This window comes from Felis catus, chromosome D4 (assembly GCF_018350175.1).
Source record: "Felis catus isolate Fca126 chromosome D4, F.catus_Fca126_mat1.0, whole genome shotgun sequence".
Classification (NCBI taxonomy): Eukaryota; Metazoa; Chordata; class Mammalia; order Carnivora; family Felidae; genus Felis; species Felis catus.
In genome coordinates, this window is record NC_058380.1 from 8911009 (window position 1) to 8936437 (window position 25429).

The 25429-nt window shown below is 41.9% G+C and overlaps 3 long non-coding RNA genes across 16 annotated transcripts in view; 2 read left to right on the forward strand and 1 right to left on the reverse strand.

The window, feature by feature from the left end:
* LOC109493699 overlaps nt 1-25429 on the forward strand; it is a 90273-nt gene that overhangs the window by 44716 nt on the left and 20128 nt on the right. For 9 of the 14 annotated variants that reach the window (XR_006588535.1, XR_006588533.1, XR_002737798.2 and 6 more), the window contains 3 exons: nt 498-613; nt 791-950; nt 16643-17662. This is a non-coding gene — a long non-coding RNA (uncharacterized LOC109493699). Of the gene's footprint in view, nt 1-440; nt 614-790; nt 951-3491; nt 3547-16642; nt 17663-22030; nt 22202-25429 lie in introns of those variants that run through there. The other 5 variants (XR_006588537.1, XR_006588536.1, XR_006588538.1 and 2 more) reach the window with 3 other exon arrangements.
* Nucleotides 166-8222, reverse strand: LOC123381491. The gene is made up of 2 exons (XR_006588540.1): nt 8074-8222; nt 166-897 (listed from the first exon to the last, which is right to left on the reverse strand). It is a non-coding gene; the product is annotated as an uncharacterized LOC123381491 (long non-coding RNA).
* Nucleotides 3595-7905, forward strand: LOC109493700. Its single transcript, XR_002148020.2, has 2 exons — nt 3595-3656; nt 5777-7905. It is a non-coding gene; the product is annotated as an uncharacterized LOC109493700 (long non-coding RNA).

Below are 25429 nucleotides of genomic sequence, written 5' to 3' on the forward strand. Positions count from 1 at the left end.
CTATCTTGATCATTAGGCTTGCTTTGACAACATAATAAAAAGAAACTCATGACCTACAGGGGAAGAGTCTAAGATGTGCTCAGGGGAGTGTGTGGAGAAGGGTCTGAAAGATGAGGGACATTCCTTTTTCTTTTTTACTTAAAATCTGTAAGATGTGCATTTTTAGAAGTATGTATTTTATAACCTTTAGAAAAAGAATTTACAGTGCCCAAGCATGGCTTTCACATGATGCTGGCCAGATGTGACCACATAGTGGATGTAAGACCGTTATTCCAAGTCCCATATCACAATATGTGAATCCCTGATAAATGACCGTTGAATTGTTTTCCTGGTGAAAAGTGACTTAAACTATTCACAGAAGATAAGCATTCAATTTGCTGCAGAACAAGTCACCCCGAAACAGTCGCTTAAGCTAATGACGATATTTATTTTGCTCACAGGTTTGCAATTTTGGTGGGACATGGTGGGCACATTGTGTCTCTTCTCTTTGGCATCAGGTGGGGTGACTGGAAGGCTCCGAGTAGAATTCTCTGAAGGGGCATGCCTGTGTTGACAGGGGATGCTGGCTGTTGGCTGGGACTGCAGTTCAATGGGGGTCATTTGCCTCTCCAAGGTAAGTGTCCCAAAACAGAGCCAGGTGGAAGCTATATCAGCTTCTATGACCTAACCTTAGAAACCCTACACCATCACTTCTCCATATTCTTGTCCGCGGTGGAGGTGGGGGTGGGTCACAAAGCATCACCCAGGTCCAAGGAGAGGAAAATTAGATTGTACTTCTCTCTCTACGCAGGTTCTGCAGGAAGGTGTGGGACTGGAATATTAATGTGGCCATTTTTGGAAAAGACAACCTGCTCCAAGAAATTCTCACCTTTTCCATGTCATCTGTACCAGCTGTAGCTGCAGAGAAAATGTGAAAAGTGAGCCAGATTCTCTCAGCTGCCCAGCTGCACGTGAGCATTGCAACTTCTTCACGCCAAAAATAAGGCACAGTGTAAGCTGTCAGTGCTTAGCTGGGAAACCCAACAAATTTTCATGTTGTATTTCCCATGCCTAGCAGAGCCATGAGTTTTAAATTCCCTGTGAACTGTCAAATATAGCTTAAGCAAAACAAAACAAAAACAAAAACAAAACAAAACAAAACAGATGAACTCATGACCGGGATGGTGGAAGTCTACCTTTGCTTGGTTGGGCTCTGTATTTTAATTGTTGTCTCTAAGCTTTCTCAAAGAGCACAGCTGGGAGATTCTTCAGTGCATATAGGTGTCCTTATGCTTGCCAGCCACACGATGGATAAGGCTGTGTTGAACTTCATGTAGTGCTTGAGGGTCCAATGCATGCTTCCTATTATCTACTTACTAGGGTTGGATTTGGTTCATTCATTTGTATCCTCAGTGTCCCTTGGTTCCCCACTGGGGCATGCATAAATAGAACATATTAACAGGAGACTAACAGGTAATTACCAGATATGTATGGATTGCCCATAGAGTAGCACTTAGAGAATTGTCAGAAAACATCCAGTTAATGCAGTCTGCTCAATTGGAATCTTAATTTATGGTATGAATTGGTAGCCCCAAACCAGCGGTGTATTAGACCTTCAGGGACTCTAATTTTTAAAGACACTATTATTATAATTTTATACTTCTGAACCAATCCAAGTTCTTTCCGAATATAAGAAGATGAGGTGGTTGTGTAACTAAGCTGTTTTGGCAATTCACATTTAAAACAAAATGGTTCATGGCTGGATAAATCAAATGGAACTTTAACAAAGTTTTGTCCCCAATCTTTTCTTGTTTAAGCTGAAGACAACCATGAGGTATTTCAGCTAAGACAAGTCAGTATTTTGCTTTGCAGAAATTTGTTGACACTTTTAGCAGTCCCTTTTCTCCTGTAACTACAATGCCAAATGAGCAAAATGAGTGTACTGACAGCCAATACTGTCCCTGCTTCAATGGAATTCAAATATTGTGTGTCCAGATATTTCTGTTCCTTGACATATACTTGTGAGGAACATTGCTAATATCCCCAGCTCAGACAGTTAATTATAAAAATGATCAGTGAAGATAGCCTGGTGGTTCTTCAGTTCACCTAGGGGGAGCTTGGGGCTCACTCCCCAAAGATGCTGTTTCACAGGCCCATATGAATCTTGAAAATTCCCCTTATGATTCTGGGTACCAGCCCACCCCGGGACCGATTGAACTAGAATATTTGCTAACTCCTAAAATAATTTTTTGTGAAGAGGGTTTTGCCTTGATAGAAGTTACTGTGGCTCAGGACAAAATAGTATTATGATTCAATTTCTATCCTTGGTAAACATTTTAGAGTAGGAACTCAGGTTTCCACTAAACTTTTATATATTGACTCACTTTATAGTAGAGGCTATAGCTTTGAGAAAGAAATGGGGGAAAAGAATTCCAGTTCACAAATCACTGTTTCCCTCTTTAGCTTTGTATTTGGGCTGAAATATTTCTTTTATATATAAATGTTCTATATGATGATGGTTATCATTATTGGCTACAAGTTTTTGTGTGTTTTTTTACATTCTTCAGGCCCTTTCAGCTGGAGTTCCTAAAATAAACAATTATAAACTATTGTTTTTGGCTAGAAGTCACCAATGGGGCATGCCTCACAAAAATGGCAATTGTTGTGTAGAGCCACAAAGAATAAATAAAATTTCCACAGGTAGAAGAGTAGATAAAAGATACTTCCAGGTGGAGGGAACGGAATAAACAAAGGCACAATGCTTGAACGTGCTTGGCACACTCAAACAGAGGTGATTAGCTCAGTGCAGCCAGGGTACAATAGCTATGGGAGATACCCATGGCTGGAAATATTCAGCCCTAAGTGATGGAAGGAAAGAATTCTAAAGTTCTGTTCCTAATTGTCTGGAGTGGCCTTTTGAAGAAATGTGTTTAGATAGATTCTGAGGATGCATCTGGCTCTGGGATTAATAAGGGCTCACAAGAAGGGTCAACAGAGTATCAGGGCTCCATAATTTCTCTTTCATACCTTCTCTTAATTAGGCATATAAATATGCTCAGTGTCTTTTTCCTGCTAGTGATTCTCGTTGTGGTATCTTGGAATATGTTTTGAGATCCTTGAGGGAGTCATGAAATGTTGACTCTGTGGACAAGGGGGTTTTGCTTTTGGTTGTCATTTTAACCCTATCGGTGGGTACTCTGGCAGAACTGTCCTGGAACATAATTAAGTGGTGAGAACCATATGAAATACACCCTAATGTTCACATCTGAATTTCTGAATCAGTGATCCAGTCAAAGGGATGACTGAGTAACTATTAATCTGATTGGCTGCATGTATATATTTTCATTTAAAAGCTGATGGGGCACAGCCCTAATTTTTTTTTCCCAGAAGATGAATAGCTAAAGTAGACATTAGATCCTACTTCAGTGTTTACCAGAAAAGTTCACACTATCAAAGCACTTGCATGATGTGAATTTTTTTTTGCTTTTTTTTAATGTTTATTTACTTTGGAGAGAGTGAGCTGGGGACAGAGAGAGGGAGACACAGGATCCGAAGGAGGTTCAAGGGTCTGCACCAGCAGCACAGAGCCCGATGCAGGGCTTGAACTCACCAACAGTGAGATCATGACCTGAGCCGAAGTTGGACGCTTAACTGACTGAGCCCCCCGGGCACCCCAGGTGAATAATTTTTTAATAAACCAATGCAAATATTTTACATGCTTCAAAGAAACTTAAAAAATCGTAATTTATGTGAAACCTCTCTTTGTTGTTCCCACTGTCTTTCAGTTCTGCCCAACAATCTCCTGGGGACAACAATATGTAGGCTTTTGAATAATACTGCTTGAAGATTTTATATTTATTTAACATTTTTTTTTCAATTCGTGGACTTTCTTGGGGGAACACATTTTAGCTAAAATCAGGATGTGTGCATCGTAAATTCTGTCTGCATTTCCTGTTCATCTCTCACCTCCTATTCCCTCCCCCTGGTACTAGTTATTAATTCCATGCTAGTTGATTTTGCAAAAAAGGAGAGAATAAGAACATGATAAATAAGGCAGAAGAGATCTTCCAGTTCCCCTCCATTTTGAATGTGGCTCTTTGTATATCCGACAGTGCAGAGTTTGTTCCACAGGGTCTTCAGGTACTGGATGAATATTTTATTTCCAACATTTTAAAATTATTTTGATTTAGTAAGCTAATAAGGTCAATTAGTTCTTAGTGCTGGAGCAAACACTTTGACTTTTAGCTAGATAGTAAGTTAAAAACCTTAGAATGTAAATCTATGGGGAATTTTAAAGGTTGTCCAGTCCAGCCACAGCTTTGGAAATAGGGCCTCGTCCTTGAAGAACCTTCTCCACCCTTTAGGCCTAGAGTTGTGCTTGGTCATCCCTCAAACACTTCCTGTCCCATTATTCTGACCTTAAAATAGCAGTCTTCAAGCCAACGTAAATTTTCTAGTGGCCACATATCTGTGGCATACAGATAAGTTGTGTAATGCTCAGCAAAGTACCCAGTTTGGGCCTCAGGTCTACCACCTCTTAGATTTGTAACCAGTGAAGTTAGCACCACCGAGCCTTATTCATTTATCCAAGGCATTCTGAAAATCATCCATGTGTCAGCACTAGCCCAGATGCTGAGCATACAGTGTTCAACAAAACAGACATAGTTTCTGTTCCCAAAGAACTCTGCTTCTGGGAATATACAACAAAGAGTTACCATTTGCAACCCAGAAGGTCAGTTCTCTGATAGGGAGAGCCCAGGCTTGGAAATGGGGCATGCTGGACAGGCAAACGTTTTGGTGTCGTTACCTCAAAGCTGAGACAGGAATAATTATGAGTTCCTTAACTTTCTTCCATGTAAATGGTGACACACCTACCTTGTTGGGTTAGAGTGAGAGACCGAAACAATGAATGTCACATCCCAGAGCTGTGCCCAGCCGTTCATTATTGAGCCAGAAAACATATATTGAATAGATAGCATTCCAGGCAATTGGGATTCAAAAATGAGTAGGGTGCTGTCCCCATCCTCATGGGTCTTACAGGCCAGAGGTCCAGCCCTAGCTTCTGAGGCTGCTGTATTATTGCTGTGCCCCCCACCCTTGCCTGTTCACCTGTCTGCATCTCAAGAGCACCAGCTTAGGGAAGCCAGGAATGCTTGTTTCTCTCTTGGCTGCTGTTGTATGTTCGATGCTCAGCAGTTCCTAGCTGACCTTGGCTGCAAAGATGCAGCCCACGCCCTCCCTCACCTTTTCAGTTCACACTTGCCCAACTTTTTACTGCCAGACCCCGCATGTATTTGCCAGAAGGTCTCCTTTAGCTGCCAAAGCCCACTCAGGCCACACCTGGGGGTGTGATGGGGAATTAAGCCCCATCCAGTTGCCCCACATCCTACCCCCTCTGAGGAATTATACTTACCCCCATGGCAATAGCTTGATTAGTAATTTACCCTTCTTTGGCTGTTTTCCCTCTTTTTTTTTAAAGTTTATTTAGTTTGAGAGAGAGAGAGGTACTAGCACCAGTGGGGGAGGGAGAGAGAGAGAGACTCCCAAGCAGGATCCACACTGTCAGCACAGAGCCCAATACAGAGGCCCGAACTCATGAACTGTGAGATCATGACCTGGTCTGAAATCAACAGTTGGACACTTAACTGACCTAGGCAGCCAGGCGCTCTTCCCCCCAATTCCTAACCAATGATTTCAGGGGGTCCCCCAACTCCACCAATTGCATTTGAATCTTTGTCTAAACCTCTGCCCAAACTAAAATGTCCACACGGCATCCAAATCTTTATCTTCTATCTAGATAATTCTGGTGCCTGTAAAGAGCCCATCTCATGATGGGAACTGAAAATGTCAGATAACCTTGCAACAACGGATGGATACTTGACCTAGACTCTGCTAATCAGACGCATGTACTCCATTCCCTATGTCGTGAAGAAGGAAAAGACCAGAATCGATTCTGTTGACAGATGGTCGCAGAGACCACGACCTGAATGAGCATTTCCAGCATCCAGTGTCGGCACTCAAGGCACAACACCACGCACAGAACATGGCTTCCCTGAATGGTTCTACCTGGATATTTTTGAGCCCTGCTCTTTTCCTTGAAACCTCTGAGCTTCTACTTCTCTTGTCCTCACAGAGATTCTTAGATCTCTCCAGTACCTTTTGTGATCAATTCCTTTCCTGCCAACCCATCACGTTCGGTTCCTGTAGCGTGTGCCTAAGAAGGTGGTCTGTGTGGGTCAGGACAGAATCAAGAAAACAGTCCTCTGCCTCTTGCAAGCAGTTGGGACTTAATACAGAAGTTGATGGAAGATCTGGAAAGCCAACCAGGGAGCAATGAGGTAACCCACAGATCAGTAGCATCTGGAAGCTGCCATCAACGCTGGAGCTGGAGGAACCATGGGGGAAGGAAGGAGCTAGAACCACAGGATGGGGGCTACCCAGAGAGGTGACCAGTTGGGTCCCAAGACCTGAGGCCACACCAGCGGAAGAGCCAGAAATAGACCTGAACGCCAACAGGCAATTGCCATGCACAAGTAATGGGAGCTCACATAATTTTTGGCTGAATGAAGAGGGCCAGGACCGGAACCTTGTGTTATACCAACTTTTAAAGGCTAGGGGAATTAGGCCTTGGCCCCTAAGGAGAAGCAGTCAGAGAGCCAGGAGGACACCGAGGCAAGAGTAGCATTCCCCATGCCACAGCTCTGAAGCCATCAAATCTGCCAGACCCCTAACTGGATTTCCACCAAACAGACCTCTGAATTATTCATCGAGTCCAGACAAGAGACTCAGAGTGCTTATCCATGAGCTTCGGGTATCATAGCTTCTAATCCAGGCTATTCCCTGGGTAACCTGAGTTATTAAGTAAGGATCACAGTGCTTGCCAACTTTCACTGGGCAAGATAAGAAGCAATGCATCATGGAGATTTTTAAATAGCTTGGCAAGATGGGGAAACACATCACAGCAGGAACCTTAATTGATAAAGTAGAGACAAGTGCACTCATTCTCACGGTTGGAAATTACGGGACTGTCCTACTTGACTTCCGTGAGTGGATGGATTGCAACATCTTTGTTAGTGGCAGAGCAGAAGACAAAACAAAGCTCTGTGTCTGGATTTGGGAGAAGGAACGTGGTGTGAAGGAAAGAGCACCGTTTCAGATCAGGAGAACTTCATTTGAATCTCACCTCCAGTGCTCGTTAGCCTTGTGATTTTAGATGTTATTTTCAACCAAGCATTAGCCTTTTCCTGGTTAAAAGTGACGATGCGGGCCACTTATCATTCTGGGCACTTCATAAATATTTGTTCCCAAATCCCCCTTCTTTTTACCATAACTCTAGCCTAGGAAGAATTCTTTCTCCAAAAAAAATGGCTGGGATGAATCATTTCAATAGGAAAAAGTTTAAAACGAATTAAAATCCCAAACTCGGCACTCCTGGTTATTATCGAAAGCACCACTTTCCCTGGGCAGTCTACATTCAAGGCTATTTAGTCAGAATTTCAGATGGTCTAAAAAAATTTTATCTGTGCCTATTTTTGTTTCTTGAAAGAAAAACCTCACTTCCCTTGCATGCCATCAAATATCAGTTCATCTAAATTTTGAATGGGATTTCATCCTCCGTTGGTGCCTGGGTGTTTCTGTGACTTGAGCAAGGGGTCCCTGTGCCTTTATCACCTGGTTTCTGCCTGACGTGGCTGGAAAGATGATCGCCTCCAGGCCCATCACAAAGGAGCGGGGCCTCCACGGTGCATTAGCAGCACCAAGGAGTATTGCCAAGATACAGCATAAAAGACAAGACTCCATGGTTCCCCTCTGGGTTTCTGGAGCAGCTGTCTCTAGCTCAGCTGTGGAAATTTCAGTTCCTTCATTGAAACCCAAACACCTGTGTCCCCAGACAGGAAAATGCCTAATAAAGTGACTTCCTCCATGCTGGCTAGTCCTGTGATTTTATTCAGCCCTTAAGGACAGTGTGGGGGCTGAGGACTACACACCAGCCTAGCCAGAGAGGGAGGCAAGCCCCAGAGATGGTCACTGAGGTAGAAAAGTACTAGCCCACGTTGATACCTGGGGGCTGCGCTCAGAGTACTCAGGGCTTACCTTGGCTTTGAAGCATCAAATGGAAGGATGCCTGGGTGGCTCAGTGGGTTAAGCGTCCGTCTTCAGCTTAGGTCATCATCTTGCAGTTTGTGAGTTCCAGCCCCGCATTGGGCTCTTGGTTGACAGCTCAGAGCCTGGAGCCTGTGTCTCCCTCTCTCTCTGCCCCTCCCTGCTCACGCTCTCATGCTCTGTCTCCAAAATAAATAAACCTTAAAAGAAAATGAAACAAAGATCAGACAAAAATCAGGTATCACTTAAACTCTGTCATTGCATGGGCAACCTGAATGCCTTCTCTCTCATTCTGCTGGCTCATCTTTGGGACGATACTCTTTAATTTCAGAGCACCCCAGGGATATTTATCCCTTTGTTTATATATCAGTTATCTGCCTTTAAATATCTTACTTGACATGACTTCGTTTTAGAAAATAGCATTTCACACCCAAATTTTTTATATTTTAAAGATTTATTTTTGAGAGGGGCAGAGCAAGAGGGAGACACAGAATCCAAAGCAGACTCTCTTAGCACAGGGAGTAGAGCAACTCACGTAATTTTTACTGTAACGCAGTGAGGTGGGCCCAGTACAATCCACATTATCAATGGGAAAGGTACAGCACAGAGAGTAATTGACTAGCAGAAGATCCTAAGTGCCAGAGTCAGGATTTGAACCCAGGCCCTCTGCCTCCTACATCTACCCTCCCAAGCTCAAGAAAATCCACCAGGCCATTTAAAGGTTTTTATAGGGACGTCTGGGTGGCTCAGTCAGTTGAACGTCCGACTCTCGGTTTTGGCTCAGGTCATGATCTCTCAACTTTGTGAGTTCAAGCTCCATATGCTAGCCTACTTGGGATTCTCTCTCTCTCCCTCTTTCTCTGCCCCTTCCCTACTCGTGCTCATTCTTGCTCTCTTTCAAAATAAATAAATCAACCTAAAGTTTTTATAAAGCTCTTTCTGCTGTGTGTCCTCTGGTTTCACCCGAATTGCTTGCTGTCACTTATGCCTATGCCCACTGCTCACACTGGATTTCTTCTCACTATTGTCCAGGAGATTTCCTTCCTCTCCCTCTTGCATCGATTCCAGGTTTTTGGGGTCTCGTTCCTTCTTTCTTGTGGAACCATCCTTTAGGAGACATCTCAGAAAATGTTTGCATTCTGTCTTGATAGTGGGGGGTATGGCGTTCAAACGTCCTTGGAATATTTCTCTTCTGATCTGTTAGTACGATGTTGGGCCTCCTGGTTTCCTCTGTATTTAAAATTTTTTTGATGTTTATTATTTTTGAGAGACAAAGGGTACAGAGAATCTGAAGCAGGCTCTGAGCTGTCAGCACAGAGCACAATCTGGGACTCGAACTCACAGACTGTGAGATCATGACCTGAACCAAAGTTGGACAAAGCCATCCAAGTACCCCCCCCTTTTTTTAATATTTATTATTTTTGAGATAGAGGGAGACAAGGTTTCCTCTATATTTTAGAAAAAGGTTTTGAGTTATTTCCTTATTGTCCAAATCTTTTACAAATTTTATATTTATGAATATAACTTTAGCTCTCACCTGTAAATTTCTAAGAACTCTTTCTTATCCTAATAATAATCTCTCCTTATTTCTTTTTCTTAATAGCATCCTGACCTTTTTAAGGATAAATAGCTTCTCTCTCTGAGGTCATTACACAGTTTTATTAAACTTTTTTTGAGTTTCCTTTCTTCCTCCTTTGTTTTGATGTCTCATCTTTTATGTTAGAGACTTTCTTCACATGCCAAGTAATCTTTAGCTCTCTCAAGATTTGAAAAAGTGAGTAAATGCTGATGGGAAACTCTGTGGAGTTGGGCATGGCTTGTCAGGTGCACTGGACGTGACTGGATGAACATTTGTCTTTTTCATTAGGAGGTTTCTAAGTGTCTGTACGTATAGGTTTGTCTCTAGGCACCATGAGGTATTTTTTTTGTGAATTTATTAAAATTCAACGTTAGATGTGGGGGTTCCTAAAACCTCTTCTGCTATTTCTTCAACTTGGTTTCTACTTCCCTGCCATGTTGATTGTCTTTTCTTTCCCCACTACTTGCTTCTGAGACATTTTAATGTAGAGGGGTTTGGTTCATGCTGACCCATGTCTTCAGAGGGCTCTTCTCTCTCTCCTTTTTTTAATGCTTATTTTTTGAGAGGCTGAATGCCAGCAGGTAAGGAACAGAGAGAGAGGGAGACACAGGATCCGAAGCAGGCTCCAGGCTCTGAGCTGTCAGCACAGAGCCCGACACGGGGCTCAAACTCACCAACCACGAGATCATGACCTGAGCTGAAGTCAGATGCTTAACCCACTGAGCCACCCAGGTGCCCCTACAGGACCTTATCAGCTTTACAAATTTCCTAAATGCAAATGGTGCTATCAAATGATAGTATGAATTACTGTTCCATTTGTGCCATAAACCCAAACGCGTCAATTGTGGAGTGAAAAACTCTAATTGTTCTGTGATAGCTGTGGATAAACTTGACTTCTGGACTGGTGCCAGCTTACATATGATCCTTATTTCCTTATAATGTGTAATTATTGCATTTAGATCCATTCATTATTATATTTATCTTGAAGCACATTAATCTCCTTGTTGCAGTGACTCTGATAAAACCACGTGTTTCGTTATCTTCCTGTGCATTGTAAGTCCCGTCTATTGAGTTTCAATGGAACTCTCTCAACCTCTTGGCAAACTTATTATTAAGGACTCCTTCCCAAGCCCTTAAGTGCTGTAGAAACTAGTAGTCGTAGATACAGCTGGATCCTTAAACATGATTTCCTTCATGTGGCATTTCAAATACTTAATTTTCTGGCCTCACCCTGGGTTGTTTTCTGCTTCTTGAAGCTTACCACACTCTTCTGATTTCGTTTCTGTCCCCCATCACACTTTTTCCATTCTCCTTTGGTCCATGTACTCAACTTGACCTCTGATGTAAGACTGCCTTGAGATTCTGTACTCACCTGTTCTTTTCTCTACCAAGTCTCTTTAAGGGATTCCAACCAGCCCATAGTTTCATGGTGATCAATCCCAGACATTTATCCTTAACTACGTTGTATCCCTAGGACTCCTGACTCTAGTTGCCTTTGCAACATTTTCACATGCTCAGCAGTGACTCAGAAGTTCTGTACTGCTTGTGCTGTCTTCACACACACGGTCTACCCCTTACACACCTCTTTCTTCCCGTTTTGGAAAATGGTGCCAACATTTAGCCGCTTGCTCCAGCCCCAAATCTGACAATTTTCCTTGATTCTTCTCTTTCACCCAACTCAAAAAAGCCATTTTTCTACACACTACTGATCCTACTCCGACATTCACCTTGAATCTGCCCAGTTCTGTGCATTTCTAGGACTCTTGCCTCAGATAAAAACATTTTTTTCTGACCAGCTACAATGGCTTTTAACCTGCCATTTCTGCTTTCAGTCTTGCACATAGCAGCCACTGCAAACTTCTTGAACCATAGATCAGATCAACCATCAGTTTAAAATTTTCTACAAGTCTCTATGACTATAGAAGATACTTGCTCTGGCTTTTGCCTACCAAGTCTTTCTTTGGTTCCTCACCACTCCAAGCTTATTCCCTCCTCTGGAGTCTTTAAACTAGCTCTTCCTCTGCCCACACACATGGCATATTCTTGCTTATATTCCCTTCTAAAATGTCACCTCCTCAGAGAATCTTTGCCCGGGTATCCACCAAGAGTGTTCAGCCATTTTCTTTCTCTTCAGCCTATTTTAATTCTGTGGATAACACTTACCACTATCTGATTTTATATATATATATTATATATATATATATATATAAAATTTTGTTTTTACTTGTTTATTTTCTGTTTGTTGCCCCCACCAGAATGTAAATTCTTTGGGAGCAGTGACTTTATCAACATCATTCAATTTAGTATCGTGAGTGTCGGGCACTAAGTAAGCACTCAGTGCTATTTGTTGAATGAACAGACGAATAAGGTGGATTAAAGGCACTTTAGAAGTGAGAAAAACAGAGTAAAGCTACTTGCCACAGATCACATAGACAGCAGGCTATTTGGCCTATTGCTTTGAATGGGATCATTGTCCTAATGACCTCTACTGCATCCCATGGTAACTAGCTTTTTTGTTTTTATTTTGTTTTGTTTTTGAGAAGGGGGGGGGTGCACTAGTACATGCAGGAGGGAGAGGGAGAGAGAATCTTTAGCAGATTCCATGCTCAGTACAGATCCCAATGCGGGCTTCCATCTCACAACAGAGATCATGACCTGAGCTGAAGTCAGATGCTTAACCAACTGAGCCACCCAGGCGCCCCTATTTTTTAAGGAATTTTTTAAGGACATGTTTTAAAGGAAAATGTTGAATGAGAAACTTGCAGTCTTCCCCAGGTTTTGTAGGAATGGAGGATGGAGAAAATGAAGGTAATTTAGAGCAAAAAGGAAGAACATCTAAAGAAGATCCCTAGTAACATTACCTCTATTTTCCTGAGGAGAAGCCTACCACTTGAAGAGGGCTTAAGTCACTCAGCCTAACTTACTCAGAAAGGGGTGAAACCACAGTTCAAACTCTGGTTCCAGTTTCAAAGATATGAATTCTCTACCACACCTGTTGGTGGTGATTCTCAAACCTGACTGATATAACCCTTTCTAATTCCATCTACGTAACACGGACATCCCTCTATATGTCACAGACACATAAAAATGCTGGATGAAATATAATGAGACTATTTTACATACAGGCAAGGAAGAATGGAGGGAGAAATTTTGTCTCTTAGTTTCTTGGTCTCTATGTGCCAAAAATAAAGAAGAATCTCATAACTAATGTGTGAGTCCATGAGTTGAGGCCAGAACAGAGGACATCAGACATGGATAAGGGGCATACAGGGGTTGTGTCTTTTTACACATGTCTAGAAGACAGGAGTGGCCCTTAGGCCTAAGAAAGATAAGGATTTGCAACTGAAATTCACACAAAGCTAGAACCCAGAAAGACCTCTTCTCACTGTATTAAGGTACTATAAAGCATTATCCCCTTACTAAAGCTACTGACAAAATTCTCACTGATCAGATATGGAAAAAAGATCCCACAACAAATGGCAATTTAAACATCTGTATCCAGTGTAAGTGTAGAATTCAAATTTTAGACCATTCTCATAGCAGAGGAATCCCAAGTGGAGATATTAATGTAGATACAGTAAATATTTCTGGCCAGTGAAATTCCTGGACTGCACAGGAAAAATCCAGTGTAAGACTTCTCTGTAGGACTACTACCAATCTTAAAGTACACAGCATTCCACAAGGACACTATATCCTAGCTGAAAAAATACAAAGTACAGATTAAGGAAGCAGTCTAAAAATGGGGGAGTTGACAGATGCATGTGGGAAGAATAACACCAAAACAATAAGATAAACTAACTGTCTAAAGCTCTCTATAAATTTAAGTATAATTGCAATCCTGAAAAAGATAGAGACATAAAAACCCTCATGAAAGAACATAAAAAGAACAGGCAGATAGGACAACCCAGTAGAACAACTCAAAGCGCAACACTGTAAATAAAATTGAACAATGACCAGTTTTGAGAGCAGATTGGCACAGTTAAAGAGAGAATCGATAACATGGAGGATGTATCTGAGGAAATTACCCAGAGTGCTGCAACGACAAAGAGGTATGAAATCAAAAAGACAGGTTTGGAGATAGGGAGAATTAAATTAGAAGTCTGAACTTAAGTCTAATTGGAACTTCAGCAAGAGAAGATGGGAAGGCGCAATGCTTTAAGTGAAATGGCTATGAATTTTCCAAAACTAAGGAAAGTCCGGAAACCTCACACTGAATCGGCAGAGTGCTGCATACCATGTACAAATCTGGTGGATTCATCGTATGAAGTGAACACTGAAGCAAACACTAGTTGAAGATCTGGTAGAGAAAACAGATAACATACAAGGGAATGATCATTAGAATAGGAGACATCAGCAAAATAGAGACCAGAAAACAAATCTACCTTCAGATCATCAAAATCACCTGAGAAGCATATGAAACTATCATATTATGGTTTTATCCCAAATGCTTTGAGTGATGGTCAGGAATATCCACTAAAAAAAAAGAAAAAAAAAACTTCAAGGAGGTTTAAAACACTTGTATTCCTGAGCACCAAATACATAAGCACACACCTATATTCACATTATCACACTGATCTCAAGTATGTGTTAGTGAAATCTGCCCCCTCCAAAAAAAAACCATGGAGAGGTTTAATCCCAAACCAAGGATGATTTCTAATTTTTCTCCACGCTGTCTTCAGGAGATTCATGCTAAATGGTGCAAGGTGATCTCCCAAGAACTAGGTGAAGGAGTGAGTGCAAGCATCTCTGACCTCACACTTCCTCACGTTCCCAATTCCGTCTCCCCCAGCACATGTACAATGAGCATCAGAGGACACCTCATTCTCCATCAGACCTCCACAATCCCAAGAGCATGTGTGAGGAGAGCATTACGTGACGCACGATTCCCAACATACTTGATACTTTATATTACATCCAAAAAGATACCTTAAGACACAGAAATTTAGCCTATGTTGCCTTTATGGACATCTGTTTTCAGACTACTGGCTTTCACTGCTGTAAAAAAAAAAAAGCTAATTCTATATTAATACTAGGTTTTATTTTCTCTAAACCTTTATACTCAGAGGTGTTCATTCCAGTATTATATGCATGTAGGTAAAAACCTGGAAAACTCCAGCAGGATGGAGGGCAGTGAGGTTTTGTCACAGTGTCCTACGCGCATGCAGTAATTTGCTTGCTTTTTGGCCGGAACTCCTCATACTTTGCTTTCCCCCTTTTCATAAACAATGCTTACGTAAACAGTAGCACATCCACGTGACAGAACTATGCTGGTAGAAAAATGATGTTTTGAACAGATAGTTCACAAAAGAATAAGAATGTACCATAAACACATAAATATTTAACCTCATTAGTAATAAAGAAGATAAAATTCCATTTTCTTCTATAAGATTAATTTGGGGGATGGGCACTACTTTGCTGCTAGTGTTATAAATTGGTCCATAATTCTTGGATCAAAAGTTGGTGACACATAGACCCTTAAAATTTTACATTTTTTTTGTTTTTGTTTTTGTTTTTGTTTTTGCTGAGCAGTTCCATGTAAAGACTATGTATTTTTAAAAATTGAACAAGCATAACATTGTTTATATTAAGAAAATTTGGAAACTTAAGGGTCCAAAAATAGGAATTATGCCAATAAGATCTGGTGCTATACAATGGAATACAGTTAGGAAGGATACTAAAACATGGTAGTAACTCAAAAGTTGGAAAATTGAAGGTAAAGCAGTATTTTTGTAGTTAAGAACACACAATGTTGGGGCGCCTGGGTGGCGCAGTCGGTTGAGCGTCCGACTTCAGCCAGGTCATGATCTCGCGGTCCGTGAGTCCATGCCCCGCGTCAGGCTCTGGGCTGATGGCTCAGAGCCCGGAGCCTGTTTCCGATTCTGTGTCTCCCTCTCTCTCTGCCCCTCCCCGTTCATGCTCTGTCTCTCTCTGTCCCCCCAAAAATTAATAAACGTTGAAAAAAAAATTAAAAAAAACACACAATGTCAAGAAAGAGATGTACTAAGAGTGAATAATAATTTTCTCTGGGTAGCAGGAACATATGGGTGGGTTTTTTTGTATAGAATTTTCTTAGAGTTTTGAAGTGACATTTTAATTTTTTTAGTAAGGAGAAAATGGTCAAAAATTTTTAAGCAATATGAGATAATGCCAATAATGGCAAAAATGAAGGTTGCCTTATGATTACAACTATATAGAAATGCGTAGATGGAAGAAAAGTGGGGGAAAGAGGGGAAGAAAAATCTCTCTTAATAACGGTTTTCTTTGGCCAGGGGCATGTGGGACAAATGCTTGCTGCTTTTATGAATTTTTCATACTTTCTAATTTATTAACAAATTTCATACTTGGAAATTTAATAATCGGGTTTTTCCCCATTATATTTCATTTTAGACACCTCTCTGCCATAGCAAGGAGCCATTCTGAGTCCTAACACCAATTTTCTGGGCTCCATCCAGGCCACTGTCTTAGCTAAGTTTGCATAAAATATTACTCCTGAAGTTATGATTTCAATCAAAGGAGGCTGGGAGACTTTTCTAGAATCCTCTCCTGAGTCTATCAGGAAGCTGGGTGAGATCAGAACCTGTTAGTTTCCACTCAGTATTCTGTCTGGGTCTCCAGAGGGGGCGGAGAGCAATGAGATCTGGGCACCACTGCTGGAGCCCCATGTTGTAGGACACTTGCTTTCTGGCATCAGTCCCTGACACATATGCTTTGCCTCTCCACTTTCGAGCAGAGGGCTCCTTGCCTGCACTAGTTTGGATGTCAGCAAAGTGGCCTGCTGGCCCCAAAAGCTTTCCGTATGAATTGCTGTGGGTGGTTTCTGCACATTGAAACTTGGCCCACAAACACACCCCTCCCCACACACATACGACATATTCCATTAGAACCCATCCAGGTTCTTGGCCTGAATATTGGCCAAAACCAGACTTCAAAGAATCACCTAGTTTCCATCTGCTACGATACCACATTCCCTTCTCCTTTCAGCTTCCAGGCCTTTCTCCTGTCTTGTCTCCGCATAGCTACGTGAATGAACTGATCTCGCACCTCCATGGCTGTAGAATCTTCTGCAGCGTCCCATCACATTCAGGATAATGTAAGTATTTCCATAGATGGAAAGCAAAGTCCTTCATGATGTGTCTCCAACTTACCCTACTCAGCCTTCCCCTTCACCAAGCATTTCCAACCTTCCTCTATTTGCTCTAACTCGCAGTCTGTGGCCTTGACCCACTTCCTCACTTATCTCTGCTTTTGTACATACTATTCCATAGCCTTCTCCACTTTGTCCCTCCTTCACTATCTTTTCATCCTTCAAAAGTCAACTTGAGTGTCTTTCCCATTGGGAAGGCTTCCTGACTCTCACCGCCTGTCTTCCTCCTCTGTCCTAGGTGCTCTGGCACTTGACCCCTACATGTACAGCTCAGCTCTGTCTTTCACTGGATTGTGAGGTCCTTGCAAACAAGGACTGGGTTTTCCTGTGGTCTTATTCCGGTGTCTAGCCTACTTTCATAGTTTCTAGTGAATAGCTAACACTCAAAAAGGTATCGAGCATTTCCACTCCTGGTATAAACCCAACAAATCCAAGACATGTACAAGAACATTCACAGCAGCATTGATGGAGTTAGTCCTAAACTGGAAAGAACCCACAGGCCTGCTCACCATAGAATGAGTAAATCACAGCATTTTAAGTAAATAAATCCTATACAACAATGAGAGGGAATGAATGAATGTTGTGAATTCATCTCGCAAACATAATGTTGAGTGAAAGCATTTGCAGAAAGAAGAGTGAATGATCTATAACTCCGTTTATGTTAGAAATCATGTGAGTAGTTACCCTCGAAGGTACAGGGGAACTGACAGGGGCGTCTGGGATCCCAGTAATGTCCTGTTCCTTGACCTGGATGCTGGTTTCATGGACATTTTCACACCAAGAAAGTCCATCCAGCTATATATTGATGATGTGTGCGCATATCTATCATACCCTAATAAAAATTTTAATTGAGGAAAGTTCCCTTTGTGAAACATGTCTCTCTGGTGTTTTGAACAGTGACAGAGTGGGCAGTGTATGTTTGCTTCACGTGAATTGCCAGCTTGATTAATGCTCTTGTCCCCACACTCACGATGGTGTCACATGGTAGAATGGAAAAAAAGTTTTTAAGTGAAAATCTCTTCCTCTACTGGGTCTAGCATTTGCTTTCAGAAATGTGATGCTCATTGGTGTCAACCAGGTGTTCATTTGGGTAGCTGGGATTCTCAACTTGAATTTTGGCTACCTCAAATAATTTGGGGCTGTACCACCGTATAAATAACTATAAATGGCATTTCACTCTTTGTATCTTCATCCTTTTGTATTTAAGGTTTCTGTCACCAACAGGCATAGGCTTATTGGCCTGCACACATCAATCACACCTTCTATGTACTTTATTGATTCACCTTTCATTGCTACGTTTCAAAATTGGTTTTCTTCTTGGTACAAAGATAAATTATCTACATTAATCTTTCTTCCCCTCAAAATTTTAAAGGGTCTAGAAATGCCCAGACTAGGGGACATGTTTAAAAATACATTTCCTTCTCTTTCAACAAACCAATACATGTACAAAAGGAGCCTGATGACCCTGGATGTTTGAAATGGCCATGGCCATCTTGGCTGTTCTCTGGGCCCTGCACACTGGAGCCCGTCCACCCATCCCTGCGGGGACTCACCGAGTTTCTCTCTCACGTTCTGAAATAAAAGCCTTTCAGTGTCTGCACAGATGGGAATTCTGCTGCCACCTTCTCATTTCACATTTCCTGCACTTTTCTTCCTGAGCACTTGACTGCCCAAAATAGAATCATGGTTTTTTGAGTCTGTGTGTAGGAATTTGGTGGGGGAAATGGCCCAGGTTTCTGTCATTCCCTGTAATTACCACACCTTGAGGTAGTTTTCCTCTTGGCTACAGGGTAGATCACAGATTCAGAAGAGTGCTCAGAGTGTCTTTCAGAGAAGAGCATGGATTTTCCTTCAGGAGGTGGTTGGGGAGGGCTCCCCTCATGGCAGGGCATCAGTGTCCAAGGAGGACACAAGAGGGCACAGAAAACAGGGCCTTTGCATGCTTTGCCACCCAATAGCCCCCTTCTCCTATTCTCTGCCTTCCTGAGGTCTCTTCCTCACTGGATATCCCCTCTTCTCTGCCTTTTTAAACTCAGCTCCCAAAAGGATCAACACCCCTGCTTCTCTCTGCTCAATTGAATTATCTCCATCCTTCCAAGCCGAGTTTAAATCCCGTCTCCTCTGGGTAGCCTTCCTGGATGACTTCCTCTGAAAGTGATTTCCCACTTGTCTCATTTTCTAGAGCCCCTGCTAGTATTAACTGAATACTTCTGTGCCAGACTTTATTCTTAGCACTTTACATATACATATACATATACATATACATATACATATACATATACATATACATATACATATACAAAGTCAGAATCCTTACAATGACTCTATAAAATAGGTTTGATAGTTATTCCCATTTTATAGATGAGGATTCTGAGCCATAGTGATACCATAGCTCCCTAATTAGATGAGAAGCTCCATTTACCAGCTCTGACTTAGGGACTTGTCCCTTTCACAGCACAAGGATTGGAGACTTGCAATCACTAATTCTTCACCTCATACTTGTCCACTTTGCTGTGTGATGAACTTAAAACCATGAGAAAAAGATTTTGAAAATCATTTCTGCGCGTTGTATGTTACCTTTCCATTTCTGTCAACATGGGGTACTGTGCAACAGAGGCAGGATTGATAAAAAAAACCACAATAACAAAAAAGAGTCCTTATTTGCTAAGTGATGGCACGGTGGTAAGTGATGTACATTCAGTAGTCTCCTAATCCCAGCTCTTCTCCCCCAAAAGGATCAGAGAGAGGTTACAAAAGCTTGCAATAGGATCAACTAAGTAGATTAAGCCAAGGGAATACCAATGTAGGAAGTCAAACAAAATCCTGAGTTCTGTCATCACCCAAGAACACATGCCCTAAAGACCCTCCTGTGGAAGTGGAATTTGACTCTAGGCTTCCCACTGTTGGTGACAGAGAAGGACACATAATAATTCAAACACCCTATTGCCTCTGAGATAAAGACCAACCCTCTGTTCAAACGAAGCACACATGAATGGCTCATCAAACCATCTCCTATTACACTTCTCAGCACAGACCAATCTCTTCTCACTGAAAAATATGATCATAATATCCATCCAAGGAGGCAGCTGAACTGTTAGATCCAGGTATACAGTTTAATTTGATTTGACTTCAGTTATCTAAGAGATAGATGGACTGTACGTGTTTTAGGAGATTCCCCACCAATGTTATTTCTCACAACCAGATTCCCTACTATCTTCTCTGGATGATTACCTTTCCATCTTTCACTAAAAGATGAATAGGTATTGTGGTATAACCCCTTTGAACATCTGATAGAACTTGCATGCCCAGGAACAGCCTCTGGGAAACCCACTCTTACAGGCAACATGGAGCTTTAAAAATGGAATTTTCAATGGGAAAAATGAAATTCAAACTCCTTTGTGTGATTTATGATGCTTTTCACAACCCAACCTCAGCCTGCTTTTCCACACCTGATTTATTAATTCCCTTTTAGCATTTTCATGCTTCATCCAACTAAACTCCAGCATGTTCCATGAAGACACTCACTGAGACCCCATAGATGCTTCCTCAACACCCTTTCCTGTTTCCTCTACCTTCTCTGCCTACTGGGTCCTGAAGGATGGCACCTTTTCTGGGAATCCTTCCCTGATTCACCTAACAATTAATCTTACCCTTTACTAGATTCCAGTAACACCTTGCTTCTACCAGATCTTAATATCTCCTTTTTTAGCTTCTCTGATTTCCACCCCCCCCCCCCCCCCGCCGGCACATTGTGAACTCCTCCAGGGTAGAAATTTGTCTTATTTATCTTTGTATTCCAGCATCGGGGACTTTGACCTGGATTTATTACACCAGATATTTATTGAGTGCATCCTGTACAGACAAAAAAAGTTGGGACAGTTCCCTTCCTGTGATGTTAGGTTAAAAACAACACCACCACATGAGTTACTCCACAGGTGACCTAAATATGCTTCCATTATTTTCTGAAGCCACCCAGATCTATGGAAATGGATTACTCAATATGGTTTGATATAGAGAAGAGAGGCCCAGTACATAGTTGGGTTGAACCACTAACTGATTCTACTGAACTCTGTTTCCTAACTTGGTATTTCCCGGATTTGAAAAGCTCCAAAGAATGCATGTTGCCACTTATTCCAAGTGTCTTCTCCTGTTTGTGCAACCTCCGTCAAGTCAAAGGACTTTGCAAAATTATATTTGGCATGTGGATACATCACTTCATCCGCCAGTAAAACACACATGCCCCCTTACAAGTAAAACAGAGCAACTGTCCCAAGGGACCTTGGCAGTTTTATAGCAGAGGTAAGAGAAGGGTCAGGGAAAAAAAGATAGCTACTCCTCCTTGATTTCCTGACATAAATAGAAAATTTAAGACCTAAGTTACCCAATTTCATTGTCATTCAAACGACCTATTTAGGTGAAGGCTACAGTAAGTATTATGTGAATCTGACCTCAGTTCAGGACTTTGAGACTTTTTAATCAGCCATCCATCACAAAAAGCCATATTATGGACCTTCAGAGCAACATGAGCACTGCACAAATCTACAAAATTTCCATAAGTGCAGTTCCAAAAATGTGTTGATCAATGAAAGCATTCTGAATACAGAAACTGGAAGCTGGTATCTGAAAAGTTACTTTATATCATATTGTTTATATATTAACCAATCTAGAAAAAAAGTTGTTTTTGCTTTTTTGGGTACATATGCAAAGTCAAATCACACTACCAACTTTTGTTGGGAAATAAGTTATTTTATTTATAGTAAAGTTTCCACATGATAGAGTAAGTGCAGGACTTCATAAATTTGGCATTATTTTTTCTACTTTTCTATTCAAAAGTTCATCAAACTTCCATCAGGTGTTAATTGTGGGGGTGCCTGGGTGGCCCCATTGGTTAAGCATTTGACCCTTGATTTCCACTCAGGTCATGATGTCACAGTTGTCAGATTGAGCCCAATGTCAGGCGCCAGGTTGGGTGTGGAGCCTACTTAAGATTCTCTCCCTCTCTTTCTGCCCCTCCCCTGCCCGTGTGCACACATGCGCACTCTCTAAAATAAAAAGAATGGTGTGACAGCCTCTGTAGTTGGCACTAGAGAAAGAAAGATCACTAAAATCTTTATTCACGTGTAATATACAGTATCCTAGGGAAGACAGACCAGCTAAGATATCATTTCAATACATTATAAGTTCTTAGATACAGGTGGTCATGAGTGCTCTGGAATCTCTCTCAGAGGAAAGGCAAAGATGAGAGCTCATAGGAAGCCCTCCCCAAAGTGCTGAGCCTTGGAAGATGAAAAACATGAGTACCATGCATGAGATGGAGATGACAGTGCACCTCCTTACAATGAAATGAGAGCAGGAGGAACCAAGGACAGGATCTGGATAGTCCACCAACGAATGGGGTAAGTGAAGGAAGGGGAGACTTTGAAGGGGATCAAGCAGCGAGGAGAAAGGTAGAAGAGCCAGGAGAGAATAGTGCCACAGAAGCTTGTTGTCCAAGAGATCACAGACAGCATCTCAAGGAGGGAGTCAATAGTCCATGGTAACATGCAGAGAAAAAGTAGAGAAGTGAGAAGAGTAGAGAAGCTGATATGGGCACCAAGAGTATGGGTGGAGGAGATAACCATGAGTAAGAGGGAGGAGCTCCAGTGTTCCAAGACAGTGGGCAAAGACCCAAGAAAGGGAGCAGGGGTAGGTAAATACGTGGGTGGGAGGAACAGAAGTTAATGTAGTTCAAAGGCAGATGGCTTTAGTTTTTTTCTTCAAAGTTGGCAACAAAATATCATCTGCTGCTGCTGCTGGGGACATAGGGACTGGGGAAGTGCCTGGAGGAATATGGTAGTTTGGGGACATCAGAGAACGAAGAAGAAGAGTATTACTGAAAGCTGGGGAGAGCACTGGGTTTGAGATGCCTCTGATTCACATGGTTGTGGTTTCCTCCATCTGAAAGCAGAAGCCCAGAGATGGAGGCAGGGAATAGTGGCAAATGTTTCCTGAGCATTTACTATACATCAGACACTAATTTCAGCATCTCTATGTTGTGTGATAGGCAGAGTAACAACTTCCCCAAAATGTCCAATCCTAATCCCTGGAACCTGTGAATGTGGTACGTTATACATGGCAAAGAAGAATTAAGGTTGCAGATGAATTTAAAATGGCTGGTCAACTAACTTTAAAATATGGAGAGTATGGGGCACCTGGGTGGCTCAGTCGGTTAAGCATCCAACTCTTGATTTCGGCTCAGGTCGTGTGATTCTCTCTCTCCCCTTAGCCTGCTTGTGCATTCTCGTTCTCAAAATAATAAATAAACAAACAAACTTAAAAAAATAAAATAGGGAGAGTATACTGGATTATCTGGGTGGGCTCAATATAATAAGGGTCCTGTTAGGCAGAAGAAAGAAGCACAAGAGAAGATGACAATGATACGGTGTGAGAAGGACTGAACCCGCCATGGCCGGCATTAAAGGTGGAGGAAGGGACCATGAGCCAAAGAATGCAGGTGGTCTCTAGGAACTAGAAAACATAAGGGAATGGATGTTCTCCTAGACCCTCCCAAAAGGAATGCAGCACTGCCAACATCTTGATTTTAGAGCCTCAGGAGACTGTGCCAGACTTCTGACCTACGAAAGCGTCAGCTAACAAATCTGTACAATTTTATTTTGTAAATTTGTGATAACTTGTTACAGCAGCAGTAAGAAACTAAAATGCACACGTTTTATTTGAATTCTCACAACAGTATTTTACCGGTTGGGCAACTTAGTGAGTCAATCCTGGTTATTGCCCTGGATGCCATAAGAGAGGTGGGGGACAAAGCGTAAGGAAGTAATGTTATTTTATAAACATCTGCCTCAAGGAGAGCCTTGTAATATTTTTTAGGCAAGAAATCATAGACCGCTTCTGAAGGCACAGAGAGTTCAAAAGTGATGCTGATAATGTGGGGTTCTCAGATTCTTCCATCTAGATGGCCCTATGCCATTCCTTTCAGTTTTCTGCTTTACTATCCGAGATTTGGTAAAGCTGCATGTCAAGCCTTCTCTTCAATCTGACTCACAATTAGGTCCTGGGCCTGATTTTCAGCCCAATCTGCCTTCTGCCTCCAGTAGTGGGGGGGGGGGGCTCTTTAAGGCCACAAGAGAGGGCTTTAGGGTTGCACATTACGCCCTGAATTAGTGGTTGGTTATGTTGAGCCCACCAAGTCAACGGCCTTCATAATCACTGTTGGTACCATATCTTTCAAGCGCTATTGGGTGTGCGAATGCCAGTATCCCAACCCATTGGACCCCAGGTAAGATTCTTAGCATCTGTGATGTTTGGCAAGTCTGGGGATAACCCCACTCTACTTCTCTCCTCCAGGGGCCATCTTTTCCAGTTAAGACAATATCCAATTCCAGAAGCACCTGCTGTATCTTAGAATTAAAATAATTTTACTTCCAAGTCAAGACAAAATGTCATGAAATACAGAAGCCAGAACTCCTAGATATGGCAATTCCCTTGTGTTTTACAAAGTAAATGATAAATGTAGTTAGGTAAAAGGTCCCCAACAGCTTCCAGTAGTGGATGAAGCTAAGGAAGATGAATCAGAACTGCTCTTATAATGTTATGTTCTACGTTTGCCTTCCTGGTAGTGACTTTCTCATTTTTTAAGGACTGCTGATTTCTACTTTGCTTTGCCATAATTTCTTTTTTTTTTTTTTAATTTTTTTTTTCAACATTTATTTATTTTTTGGGACAGAGAGAGACAGAGCATGAACGGGGCAGGGGCAAAGAGAGAGGGAGACACAGAATCGGAAACAGGCTCCAGGCTCTGAGCCATCAGCCCAGAGCCCGACGCAGGGCTCGAACTCACGGAACGCGAGATCGTGACCTGGCTGAAGTCGGACGCTTAACCGACTGCACCACCCAGGCGCCCCTACCATAATTTCTTTTTTCCTCATTTTTACTGTACTAGAATTTTGTCAGGGCTCATTCATAAATTAATCGATAGGATACAATATAAAGTAAATCCACGTGTAGCCTTACCACAAATTTTCAAGAGCCCAGGTACAATGACTTTTGTGCCGTTTGTCCATCTTTTCCCTTATCTCCCTGTTCTTAGGAGAGCAGGACAGGCTTGGGATTGACCATTAAAAGGCCAAGATATCATGCGCAGGTTGGTTGGTTGTTGCTTCTGTCTTCCTAAACAGGTGCTCTCTGAGCCCCATCTTCTTCACATCTTATATAGGGATGATCAGAAAACCCAGTTGGTATCATTCTACTCTTCTCGTTGCTCAGGCTTCTCTAGTGACACTACATTGAGTTTCTACAACATGCCAAACTCCCTTGAAGGGATTCTGTACTTGCTTTTCTTCTCACATATCCTTCCTGCTAATATACCCTAAGTAGGTGACTTCTCATCTTAGATCTCAGCTTAAATGTTACTTTACTTAAATCCTAGGGTGTCCTTCCTTGACCGTTTTATCTAAGTAGATCACCTCTTAAAATTCACCATCGCTGCACACTATTTCCTTGATAACCCATATAACATTCTAAATTTTACACACACATAAATAAAATATATCGTCTATATATTCAGCTATAATGATACCCTTTAAAATGCTAGTTCAAGGCTTTGCACAGAATGCTCTTACTAA